Source organism: Mustela lutreola, chromosome 5 (genome assembly GCF_030435805.1).
Source record: "Mustela lutreola isolate mMusLut2 chromosome 5, mMusLut2.pri, whole genome shotgun sequence".
NCBI lineage: Eukaryota > Metazoa > Chordata > Mammalia > Carnivora > Mustelidae > Mustela > Mustela lutreola.
In genome coordinates, this window is record NC_081294.1 from 15,061,041 (window position 1) to 15,074,360 (window position 13,320).

A 13,320-nucleotide genomic window follows, 5' to 3' on the forward strand; every position below is an offset into this window, starting at 1 on the left:
ATAAAATCTTTAAAAAGATCTTAGTTTTTTTAAACATACATATTATCATTTATTTTACTTTCTATAATTTTACTATTTGGAGCCCAAGGACTTAATTTCACCAGTGGTATTTTTGTTGGCTCCTGTACTTTGGTTTGGTAATTTTCTGCTGTGAGCTCATGTTCAATTGAGCTCAGTTAGTGGAACCTGTAAAGTTGAGTTGAGTTTATTCCTCAGAGAGTATTGTTTTGTTTTGTTTTGTTTTGTTTTTAAATGACAAGTACTAAGTTTGCTATAGACTCTGGACTACTTTCAATTACACATGCTTTTCTAAGTCTGGGGCTAATGAGTAATAAAAATCCCAAAATTAGATGTGTTAGCAAGTAATTCTGGGATTAATATTCTCAGGGTGCCTTTTTGTTAGATATTGTGTAGCTCTGTAGAACTTGTTTCTTTGCTGTCATCCTGGTTTTTGCACCTAATTCTTAATAGGATTGTCCTTTTGGCTCTATGGCTGCTAGTAGTGGATTTTTTCTTTCTAAATATTAACATTGTTACAGTTCATGACTTCTTTCATTTCCCCTGGGATAAACTTTAAAAATGTTATCATCTAGTCTACTGAAATTAGCAAATTCCTTTAAGAGTTTGAAGCTTTATTTTAGCTTGGAAGTCCAGTTTCCTTCTGCCTCTTTGTCTCTGAATCTTGGTTGTTGCTCTTATTTTTAATGTAAGAAAATAATTAGAATATTTTTGTATTTACAGTGATTTCTGGTTAATATTATGATGATGATTTTTTGCTTTTTAGTATGTGAGATTTCCAGAAACAGAATTTTCACTATTCATTTTCTAACATAGAATATTGAAATAATTATAAGCTATCAGAGTCAAAAGTTCCTAAAAATTAGTTGGAATTAGTTTTCTTTTAGTGATAGAGTTTGTCCTATAATGCAGCTGCCAGGTAATTATCTGTCATTTGCTTAAATACCATGAGAGACCTCCTGTTTCATGGTAGAGTAAAAATGTTTCTTTTTTTTTTTTTTCATATGTGAAGGCTTAATTTTATCTCACTAAGTTATAATATTGGGAGTCTTATTATCTTTGTTTTTGTAAAAATGAAATGCCTTCAAATTTGAAATCAACTTTAATGTTCATAATCCTTTTCTTGCGAAAAAAAAAATCATATAAACTTAGGTGTCCAGTGTGTTGAGTACTTAAGAAAAAGAATCAACAAATCACATGAATTACAAGGTATGATTTTGAACTGATCATCAAATCTTCCTTGGGGACTGGGAACAACTGTAAAATTATTGACTCAAAGAATACCATAAAAAGCAATAATTAGCATTCTAGAATCATGTTTTAAATATATTAAAAGCATTTCAAAAGAGATTTTATAAAACATAGCCTCTTAAGAAAAACTCAATTAAAAATAATGTATCGGTGTTGTATATTTTGCTGATATAAAGCAAGCCAAAGCCCAGATGAGATGGTGAGATTGAGGAACTCCTTAAAAATGGACAATCTCCAGGGAAAACTGCTGCAGAAAGAAATCAAGAACTGTCAGTAGGAGAGGCAAGACTTACTCTAATTGACATTTTAAAGCACAGTAAAAACAGGTTTATAAAATAACTTTAAGAAAGCCACAGAAATGCAAAATAATACACAATTGTTTCTCTGGAGAGGTGCTCTCAGTAAAGATAGCATTTAAGCTGTATGTCCAAGTTATATGTATTTAGGTATTCATAAAGCAAAATTAACCCTACTTATAAATTAGGGCAAAGATGAACAGATAACAAGGAAAATATTTTAACAGGTAGGGATTCTTGTAAGTTTTGTTTCTTTTTTTAAAAGAAATAATATTCAGACTTAACCTTGTCTGTGGATATATAGAGAGCGTCTGTCGGCTCTCCTTCAAGGTTCTGCTCTTAGTTCCCCTAGGATCAATCCATTTCTGTAAGTTTCAAAGTTAGTTCGCACAGTGATTTAAAAGATTTATCAGGATGTAAGTTTGAATTTTTCAAGTATCTTATCTGATGCTCAGTATAGTACAGTAAATTTATAATGCTTTCTTGGGATACTTATTTTTATCAATTTACAAAAATATTTATGTGAAATGCATTTCTCAAGCACTATTTATATACTTAAGATTCCTCTGCTCTCATGTAAAGAGCATACAACATCCAGTAGAAGGCAAAGTATTTTAGAGTACATTGTGAGAAAATAAACTCATAGATACAATTTAATGGATTGATCCGAGCCATAGTCCCAAGGCATTTTCTTATTTTTGAACTCAGCTTGTAATCATAGACTATATTATGTTCCTTGAAATTACCTTCTCTTTAATGACATACACAATATCTGAAGGAATTATCCAGTCCTTTATGGTTTACATTGCTGTAAAGGAATAGGACATTAAAAAAAATCAGATAAATTCATCATGTATCAAAATTATGGTGAACTTAGTTGTATGGATAATTAAAAGGAGACTTCATTACTCTCCTAGCTCTTATGTCTTGGTTCCACATCTCTTTACTCTAATTTTCCATTTTTTCCTTCTAGATTATCTCAAAATGTGTATATATACCATTAAATGAGCACCTGTGACTGAATGTATCCTCATCATTTTGATTTAGGCCTTGAAATAAATGAATTAACAGATTTTTCTGACGGTCTATGTTCATATATTAGCCAGTCTACAGTTTACTGTAAGTTCTTATCAAATAAGATCTTAGCATTAGAAATTCCATGGGCATTTAGCTGGGGACATTTTTCATGTTTTGTTTCCCTCTTAGAGATTCACAATGCATTTTATTATATCAGAACAGTGATAAACTTTGTCTTAAAATATATATATTTTAAAACTTATTTTATTCAGTGTTTCTTAAATTATTTGCATTGGTAAACATATTATGTACTCCTCTAAAGTTTTCCAAACACAACTTGGGAAATGTTGCTACCTTACAGCAACAAAAACTGTATAATTTTAAGAAGTAATCACTAAATTTATACACATATAAAAATGTAGATATTTTAATGAATGTGTTATGAATTAGTGTATATATTCAATAATACATTAAACTAAGACATATGTACATTTTTAATATATAATTGCATAAAAGCACTTATAATTGATATTATGGAAGAAATAAATATAAAACCAATGTAAAATCTATCCCTTCATTAATTTAATAAACAAATTACATGTTATAAGTACAGATCTGTATCTTATTAAGACTTTTGGGCTTTTGTCCTCATAGAGCTTATAATCTATATGGCAAGTTGGGAAATAAATAACTACAGCATAATATGTTACAAACACACTTGACTATTGGACTTAACTTGTTCTGTGGGTTCAGAAATTACATTTTCAGACAAAGAAAACACCATATTGGAGACTGAAAAGAAGCATAGAAATTAGTATATTAACTATATTGGGAAATAGCACATGTGAAGAGCCTACTGTGCAGAAGAGAGTAGACTGTATGTAAGGAGCTGGAAGGAAATTATCATGGTTGGAATAGATGAACAAAAACATAGTTTGGTTCACAGTCAAGCTGGAGAGGCAACAGAATGAGAATATTCAGTGTTCTAATGGTCAATTTAAGAATTTTTAGGGAAACTGGGAAGATAATCACAAGGTTTTCAGTTAAGGATCTAAATTTTCTACTTTAAAACATTTTCTTTATTTGATTTAAAAAATAAATTTGAAGAAGGCAAAATGGCATGGAAAATCTGATTAAGTCTGTTCTGTAACAGCCTGGAATAAGGAGAATAATAAGGGGATTGATTTCATGATATCAGTGTTTGGGCTCTGCATTCAAATAAAATATGTATCATTTATATTATATATTTAAATGTATTTTACATATTGATATAGATTGATGAGATATAGAGATCAAGTATCTAATATATTTAACATATCAATATACATTTAAATAAAAAGTATGTCTTTAGGGCGCCTGGGTGGCTCAGTGGGTTAAGCCGCTGCCTTCGGCTCAGGTCATGATCTCAGGGTCCTGGGATCGAGTCCTGTATCGGGCTCTCTGCTCAGCAGGGGCCTGCTTCCTTCCCTTCCCCTCTCTCTGCTTGCCTCTCTGCCTGCTGTGATCTCTCTCTGTCAAATAAATAAATAAAATCTTAAAAAAAAAAAAAGTATGTCTTTAAATAGTTACATATTCTCATTTGAATATTGATATATATGAATTTATAAATATTTTTCTCAGGAAGAGGGATATCAGCATGATTTAATTTTCCTGGATTGAATAATTGATTTATACAATGTACTAAGAAAAGAAACACTAGACAATAATTAAGTTTTGGTGAATAATTTGAATATTTCATGTCAGTTTCCAGTTTTAATCTAGTTAGTAAGTATCAAAGTCTTCCAATTTTTCAGGCATACATAGCAACATGCAGAATCTTGAAGTTGTCCTTGACTCTTCTTTTTTCTTATACCTACATCAGAATTAATACCTCAATCTTCAGAAATATTAACATCCTAATACTTATCAGCACCTCCATTGCTAACTAACATCTGGGGAACTTCATTCTTCAAATAATTTATTTCAATAGCATTCTAACTATTCAGGCTACTTTCTCCCTTGACCTCTTCAATCCTAAAGATCAACCAGAAATTTATCTTGTTAAAATGTAATCAATTCTTACCTTTCTTCTGTTCAGCCATACTGATAGATTCTCAACTTATGTAGTACCCAAACTTAAAATGATGTAAGGCCCACTAGTCAGACCTCCCATTACTCTTTTAACTTTATTATTTCATTTTCTTCTGTCTTCCTTGCTCATCCTTCATATTTATAAGGCTAACACAGGCACCTTGGCTTCCCAGCAATTTCTCAAACCATCTCATGTCTGTGTCAGGGTCTTTGCGCTTATATTTTTTGACTGGACTGGCCTTACCTCCAGGAAACTCCAACACCAAATGTTTTACTTTTCACAATGGACACTTCATCTAAAATTACAATCATTACCCAAATATCATCACCCCTTCCCCAACTAATATTATGTTACTTGAAAAATTAATAAACATATTAATTTTTGGTTTGTTCCACTCTTCAAAATAATGCCTTGACTACACATAAGGCAGAATTTTGTTCAGTTGTTTTTCTTTGTTTTGTTTATTGTCTTTTCCCCTTTATGTATAATAATCATTCAATACATATTTGTTTAATGGATGGTTGGATGGATGACCACACTGACACTGATCTGCCAATAAGTCATCAAAACAAATCTGTAACATTTGCATATTGAAATTGAAGCTTGAAGCCTAGAAGACAGTCTTTGCTGGGCATATATTTTTGGTTCCCCTCAGCATGCTAATGTAAGTTAGAAACATGGTAGAAAACACATGTTTCTAGAAAGAGTGTTTAGCCAGGATTCAGAAAGTAAAAGGAAATTGAGATTTGTATGTTATCATGGAAACCAAAGATAGAAAGTTAATACCAACCAACCAACCAACCAACCAACCAAACAAGGAAACAAGCAAACAAAAAACCAAAGTGTCATCAACAGTGTAATGACTGATAAATAAAGTATGAGAGATATTTACTGGATTTAATCAAATAGAGGCCACCAGAGATTAGTGAAAATAAAATAAAATATAATTGTAAAATAAAATAAAATAGAAACCATGACATAGTAACAAAGAAAGATTAAAAGGGAATATAAATGAGAAATAAATTAAGACATGGATAGTGTAAGTGCAGAAAAGTCAGGGGACTATAGACAATGAACAGGAAAGAACTAAGACAGTCATTGGATGAAAATGAAGAATCAAGGGAGAAATATTTATTTTTAAAAATATTTTAGGGCACTTGGCTTGTTGTGTTGCTGCTGGAGAACTAGAGACGGTCCTGCTGCGGCCGCAAGCCCGTCCAAGCACCTGACAATGTCATCTCATTTAGTACAGCAGCCGCTGCCCCCACTCAACAACAACTGCCAGGAAGGTGAACAAACTTTGCCCCCACCAGCCAGCCTTAACAGTTCCTGGGGGAGCTTCCCATGAACAGCAGCAATGGCAATGATAATGGCAATGGGAAAAATGAGTGGCTAGAACATATACCGTCCTCATCCTATATCCACAATGGAGACATGGAGAAGATTCTTTTGGATGCACAACACAAATCAGGACAGAGTAGTTCAAGAGCCACTTCTCACTGTGACAGCCCTTCCCCACAAGAAGATGGGCAGATTATGTTTGATGTGGAGATGCACACCAGCAAGGACCATAGCTCTCAGTTAGAATAAGAAGTTGCAGAAGGAGAGAAAGAAGTTGATGCTTTGAAGAAAAGCGTTGACTGGGTGTCTGACTGGTCCAGTAGAGCTGAAAACATTCCACCTAAAGAGTTCCACTTCAGACACCCCAAACGTTCTGTCTTTTTTAAGCATGAGGAAAAGTGGGGCCATGAAGAAAGGGGGTATTTTCTCCGCAGAATTCCTTAAGGTGTTCATTCTGTCTCTCTTCCTCTCTCATGTTTTGGCTTTGGGCCTAGACATCTATGTTGGAAAGTGACTCAGCACACCTTCTGCCAGCACCTACTGAAGGAAAGAACAGTCCTGAAAAGCCTGTGACCTGTGAAGTGGTGTATTGTCACAGTAGTTTATTTGAACTTGAAACCATTGTAGGCATGACCCAACCTGCCATCCTATTTTTACATATCCAAGTTCCAGTAACTCTCAAATCCAGTATTTTATTTTTGGCCTGTAAGACACTTTAGAATTTCCTAATAAAGTTTACCATTATTTAGAAATTTGCAAGGGCTTCTTTCCCGCATATGCCACCAGCAGATTATAATTTTATTGTTAATGCTATTGTCTCCTTTTAGTGCCACCAGACTTAGACCTGCATCATTCATGGTATAATTTTACATTTGCAAGATAACTACCATCTCTTTCTTCAAATGAGATCAGATTAGCAAATGATAGAACAGCTTTGTTGTTTTGTTTTGTTTTGTTTTGTTTTTTTCAAGACAAAGCAAGCGTCATTAAGCTTGAATTTATAGTTATTAAAAAAGAAAACAAACAAACAAAAAAACAAGACACAAGAAAAAAATATCCTGGGCAATAAAAAATTATTTTAAACAAACAAACAAACTATATATATATATATATATATATTTTTTTTTAAAGATAGGGTAACAAGTTTGAGTATCAATATAAATATAATTGACTCAGTATAATTAATCCAATATAAATAAATTGATCCAGTACAGAAAGAGATGTTAACACAGAAGAAAGGACAATTCTTAGGCAATGTTCTTGGTAAGGAAGGATGTGATCAGATTTAGAAAGTGGAGGTATTGGGAAGGAAGAATACAGATGTGAATGTAGATTTATTTATATAGATCTGGTGATGGGAATCTGTGGAAATTTCCATTTCAATTTTTTTTTCTTTTTTAATAAGAGTCAAATTCATCTACTTAGTTGAGAGGATTTGGAAAATTGGAGCATGCAGAGTTCTAAGGAGACTGTCATAGATTTCAAGATAGTTTTGTACCTAATGGAGAGATAAATTGGTTGGAGAAATAGAGTTAGTCCAGGGAGCAGAAATGGATGCTCAATCAAGGTTATCCACCATAAATAATAATGATTTTAATTTGTTCCCTGGATTTATTTTTATTTTATTATTTTATTTTATTTTGCTACTGCTCTTAGCAATTCCGATGCAAAACACATATTTCCATCAAATTGAAAGATGGACTAATATGCTGTGTTATTGTACCTGGATTGTGTTTCTGGTTTACATACAAGATGTTGATCAATTTTTGAAAGAAAATAACGGCATACATAGAAATCTATGTGAAGTGAGTTATTTGCATAATTCTTCCACATTTTTGAATGTTGACTATTTTTATTTCCTGAAAGAGCATGCATATTCACAGTAGGCAGATGTAAATTTGCAACTCAAGGGTACTTCACAGGCCAGTCTTCCTTACTAGTGATGGAATAAAAGGAATCAGCCACCTCCAAATTGGCAAAAGTCTATCAGAGCAATACCAGAAAGTCATTGAACAAATAACTATAATTCAAATATTTCCAACATGTTTAAAATTTATAAGTGCATTTCTGCATTCACGTCTGCTGTGGAGGTAGTCAGCACTGAAAGAAAGCTTCTTTTAATTTTTGTAATATATGCAATAGCTTTACATAATTTTCACTTAAACTGTTTTTGGTAAAAATGGATTTGGGGTCAAAGAATTCTCAGGATGGTCTTAAATATAACAATAAGCTCTAATAATCGTGCGAAGTCAGTTCCTTACTAAAGCCAAAGTAGTGTTATCAGATAAAATAGAGGATCCATAAACAATGCATGATCCATAAACAATAAATTTCACGCCTCATAGACAATTTGGATCATACTTTTACTAAAAAAGGATACATTGTTTATCCAAATTGCAAATTTACTGGAGTGTTATTTTGCTATATTTGTGAATAGTATACCAAAGACATATTATACTACAGATTATTTACATTGGCTTTCAGTGGATCAACACACACGTCCGCAATTGCAGTTGTTCTTTTATGTGAATCATCAATTTACTGACTGAGTTCTCTGTAACAAACACTGTAGATGCTCCCCCTATGCACCTTCAACAAGTCCCTCTGCGTGACAAAAGCTTTTTACTTCAAACGCTGATGGCCGCAACAAAGGGCTTTTGTGACCACAGTAACCTTCTTAGTTCAGAGAGAGTCAGAAGTGTGTGTGAGAGAGTGGGGGGGATATTAGTAATAGCCCTGGAAAGAGCTCTTAATCAATGACAAAGAATTGATAGACCAGTAACCCAGTGTCCTTGCTCCCTTGCTCCCTTTGTCCACATTGGCCTCTGCACCTCTATTATGATTTCCTCCCCGCCCCCCACCCTTACTGATCTAATTCTTTCTTTCTGAACTTTCAGGAACAAATAACCCCATTTGCTCTCAAAATTTGCGCTCAGATCCTCACTTCAGGATTTTTTTTTTCTGGGAAAACCTAGACCAATTTTGCTAATTAAAACACACACACACACAAACACACACACACACACACACACACACACACACACACACACACACCGACTTCATTATGGTTGGTTTTCAACGTCTCTACTAGTTTAAATAATGGCTCTGATCGTGTCTGAGAGCGAGGACCTGGGAAGGTGTTAAAGGTGATGATTCCTGTGCTGTGTGTCAGATGTTACGTAGGCTCCAAAAACTCATTGCACAAAACCCACTCCCATTTCCAACTAACTCTTGTGTAGTTAACTCAGAGCCAGGATTTATAGCCACAGCTCTAAGACCTGTTGTCCTTAGTATGAAAGAGTCCCTATTTAAATTTCTCTTAATTAACTTGTACAGAAAGCAACCTAATATAGTAGAAACACTAGTCTCCTGAACGTGATGCTAGCTTTGATTCTAAGGTTTGCTGTGCAATCTTATATAAATGAATGAACTCTTTAGGGCTGTTTCCTTATCTATAAAATGACATACCTGTGCTATGCAATTTCTCTAAGTTACTATTTTAGCTAAACTATCTTTAATTTAGGCACTTTTCCTTTGCATTATAACCAGAGTTGGGTGGATTTAAATAAAAGAAAAAGGAAAGTAAATGATTCGTCTTCCTTTCAGAATGGAGGTTTTCATTTTAATCAAAGATCAGATCTTAGGAGAAATTATCATCTCCTTGATGGGACTTTCTGTTCTAAATTATTTCTCAATCTTGCCCTGATTTTTCTTTCTTTTTTCTTTTTTTAAACATTGAGCTTAATATGTGTGGGTAGTGTAAGGTGATTCCATTATTTAACTGCATCAATATGGCTAATGTTTTGGAAATACAATCATCAATAAAACAAGACCTAAAAACATCTTACAGTATTCTACTTAACACTATTATTTGAAGCTAATCTTTTACATGACATTTTCATTCTTACTTATACTGACGGATATCAAAACAGGTATTTTTTTTTTTTTTTTAGTTTGTGTTAATTTGGTCTTTCTGAAGCTTTTCCTTACTAGGTAAAAACCAAAGAAAATAGAATATATTATCATATATTACATTTAACCAAATCTAACAGGTATTCCAAGAAATGTTATATCCTCTTTTAGTTTGGAATTTATTTTGGAAAACCATTAAATCTTTAGTGCCAATTTCTTCCCCGGATATGCATCACCAAAATTATCATTATCAAGGGAGCTCTATGTAATGTATTTGTTTATTAGAGAAGTATGCAAATCAGATTACAGGTATAAGATTTTAAAATATTTCAAGAATTTATTACATAATTATAATTAAATACAATTAATTTTAATATGACAGTGCAGGTCTTTACAATGTTTTAAAATATATGTAAATTTATTTATATTTATTGAAAATATTCACTATATTTCAAAATCAGACATTTATAAAGAAAGATAAGAATAAAAGATAAGAATATTTATTATCTATCTGATGTTAAAATTAAAAAGAAATATTTGCAGAGGTTGAGTAATTCATTTAGAAGCAGTTTTCTTTCTGTTCTCAATGGGGCCCCGTAAGGATTTACACTCAAATAATATCCTATCTTTTGCAAAAAGGAAAATTTGTGACCTAAGAAAGCATCAAACAAAATGGTTTAAAAAACATGCCTCTTAGTAACTCTGAGCTTATTCCATTATTCCTCACCAGATTTTGTACATTGCTTTGATTTTATGCTAATTTTAATTATCATTATTCAACAGTGTGATTTTTAACTCCCATAATGGAAAAAAAATGAAAAGAAATTCATAAAGGATAAGCATAGCTTATGAGTCTCTCAGGATGGCTTTAATATTTTACACAAATAAGAAGAGTAGCTTCAGTTTTATCAAGTTTTCTGTGACTTTATTACCTTAACCTCATCATGTAAAGCCAGAGGTTTTTGATTCAAGCCTTCTTTTGCCATCTGCCAACTCATAATACCAGGTCCCTTCAGCCTAATGGAATACTCAGTATTTCATTTCTTGAGAATCATCAACTGTTCTGTTACACAGATGGAAAAACAAAGGTCTAGGACAGCTGGGTTGCTTTCTCAATGTTATAAGGAATATTAATTTACAGAATTAATGTGAGGACTGAAACTATACATTCCCCTTTTATTATTGTCCTAATGCTGTCAGTGAGGTAGAAGAGGTTTAAGATTTTTAAAAGGTCCTTTAAAGATAAATTCTTTTGGGGGCTCCTGGGTGGCTCAGTGGGTTTAGCTTCTGCTTTTAGCCTAGGTCATGATCTCAGGGTCATGGGATCAAGCCCCACATCAGGCTCTCTGCTCAGCAGAGAGTAGCAGGGAGCCTGCTTCTCTCTCTCTCTCTCTCTCTCTCTCTCTGCCTGCCTCTCTGCCTACTTGTGATCCCTCTGTCAAATAAATAAATAAAATCTTAAATAAATAAATAAATAAATTCTTTTTAAGTATCATTGTGAGCTCATGTTTGTGCTCAGTAATTAAATTCACAGTGAATTTTAGGAAACATATATTACAGCATTATTGTCCAGGAAGTTGCCTGACAGAGCATAATTGTTGTTCCCTTAATCAAATTTCAGGTAAGTTGGATTCAGTTTTCAACTCCTTCCATATTAGTTAAATAAACTTTTTAATTTAAGAATGTCCCATCTATACCACAAAGTAACAATGCATAACAAAACAAATCATATGCTTCAAAATTTACTGAAAATTTTGAATTATTCATTTAGATTTTTTAACTAATTAAGCTCTTTAAAATTTCTTTGTTTGTATTTGTAGTTATTTGTAGCTTTTTATTTACTTGAGTTGATTAAATACAGTATTTTTATACGTATTTAAAATCTTATTATTATTACTATTATTATTAAACTTGTTCTTTGTCCATATCAAATCACAGTCTTCACTTTATTTATTTATTTATTTATTTATTTATTGTTAAATCATTAGCCACTGTATAGTACATCATTAGTTTTTGATGTAGTGTTCAATGATTCATTAGTTACGTATAACACCCAATGCTTATCACATTCTTTGAATCAAGTAATTATGTGCAAAGCATTTGCCCTTACCAGGTTAGGTACAGCAATTTATAGCATTCTATCCTAGTTCCTGGTCATCTTTAATCCAGTCCAACATAACATTTTAAGAAATATCTTGAGAAAAAGTATTTAAATTAGTTCTCTCTGTGTGTGTACATACATTTCTAAAATTAAAATTAAAAGAATAGCTCATTTTCAATATTATATATCCTGTATGATTAGAAAAGTTTGGACACATGGTATTTTCTGAATAAATTCTCATTTTAGAAATCCAGAGGATTTTTTTTTTTCCTGTCACATAATAATCAGTGTTATTTTTAATGGATTGCAGTTGGTTTGTCTGGTTTTACTGATTTTTATTTGATCATTTTTGTTTATATCATTAGTAGGAATGGAGACATAACAAGATAATTACATTAATAAAACAAGTGTTATTTAATTCCTTCCTTTGGTATAAAGCATTTCTAAGAATGTTTAAAATTATCTTTTTTTTCAATTTGTTAAAAAGATGTTTAGAAGAGCTGCTAAGAAGAAATTCTTTAACTCAAGACTTCAGTTTGAAACTGCCCTTGTCACTAATCATTCCATGTTTGTAAAATATTCAATGAGAAATCATACTATAAATACTTGGAATATTAAATGTGCTGATCTACCCACAACACGTAATGGTATTACCTTATATTTAAAATTTCAAGAAACCAATAATAATGATATAAAATTCTTAATATTAACTCTAAGAGGATTAAAAATAATGATGACTTATTCCTACAATGTTTCCACATTAGATTTTATGTAAGTGTGAAAGACGGTGAAGGACTGAAAACCTTAATAAGATTCTTGGCCCTTAACTGTTTCTCCTCCACTCTTGCTAAGCTGAGCTTGACCAACTAATGCTGAAACCACAGCCTTGGTCTAGCAGGTCCTGTATAATGAGGAACTCTCATATTCTCTATTCCTTTTGAAATCTAAACAGATAAAACTAAACTTCAACTTTAGCTCCCCAATCTACCATGTTGGTGCTTCTGGCTTTCTGCTCCCCAAAACTGTCATTCTGAGCTCTTCTCATCTTCTTCTCATTAAATATTTTTAATAAAGGTTTGAACTAATGGTGACCACACATGTTTACAAGTTCTCTTCTGTCCAATTTCCCAGGACAGCATTCTTCCAATTATCCAGTTTTAATTTTTCTAAGTAACAGACACAAGGAGCTCAAGTAGTATCAGAAGGACCTAGAGCTTCCTTACTGCAAGTTGGGCCAAAAACATATTTCTGAAAAATAGTGAGTGAGGAATAATGAATTTAATTAATAGTTTATTTTTACAAGTTTGAAAACT

General features: G+C 32.4%; 1 pseudogene; it reads left to right on the forward strand.

Annotated features, from left to right (window-relative positions):
* Nucleotides 1-5,884: 5,884 nt before the first annotated feature.
* Nucleotides 5,885-6,538, forward strand: LOC131831307 (BCL2/adenovirus E1B 19 kDa protein-interacting protein 3-like; annotated as a pseudogene).
* The last annotated feature ends 6,782 nt before the right edge of the window (nt 6,539-13,320 follow it).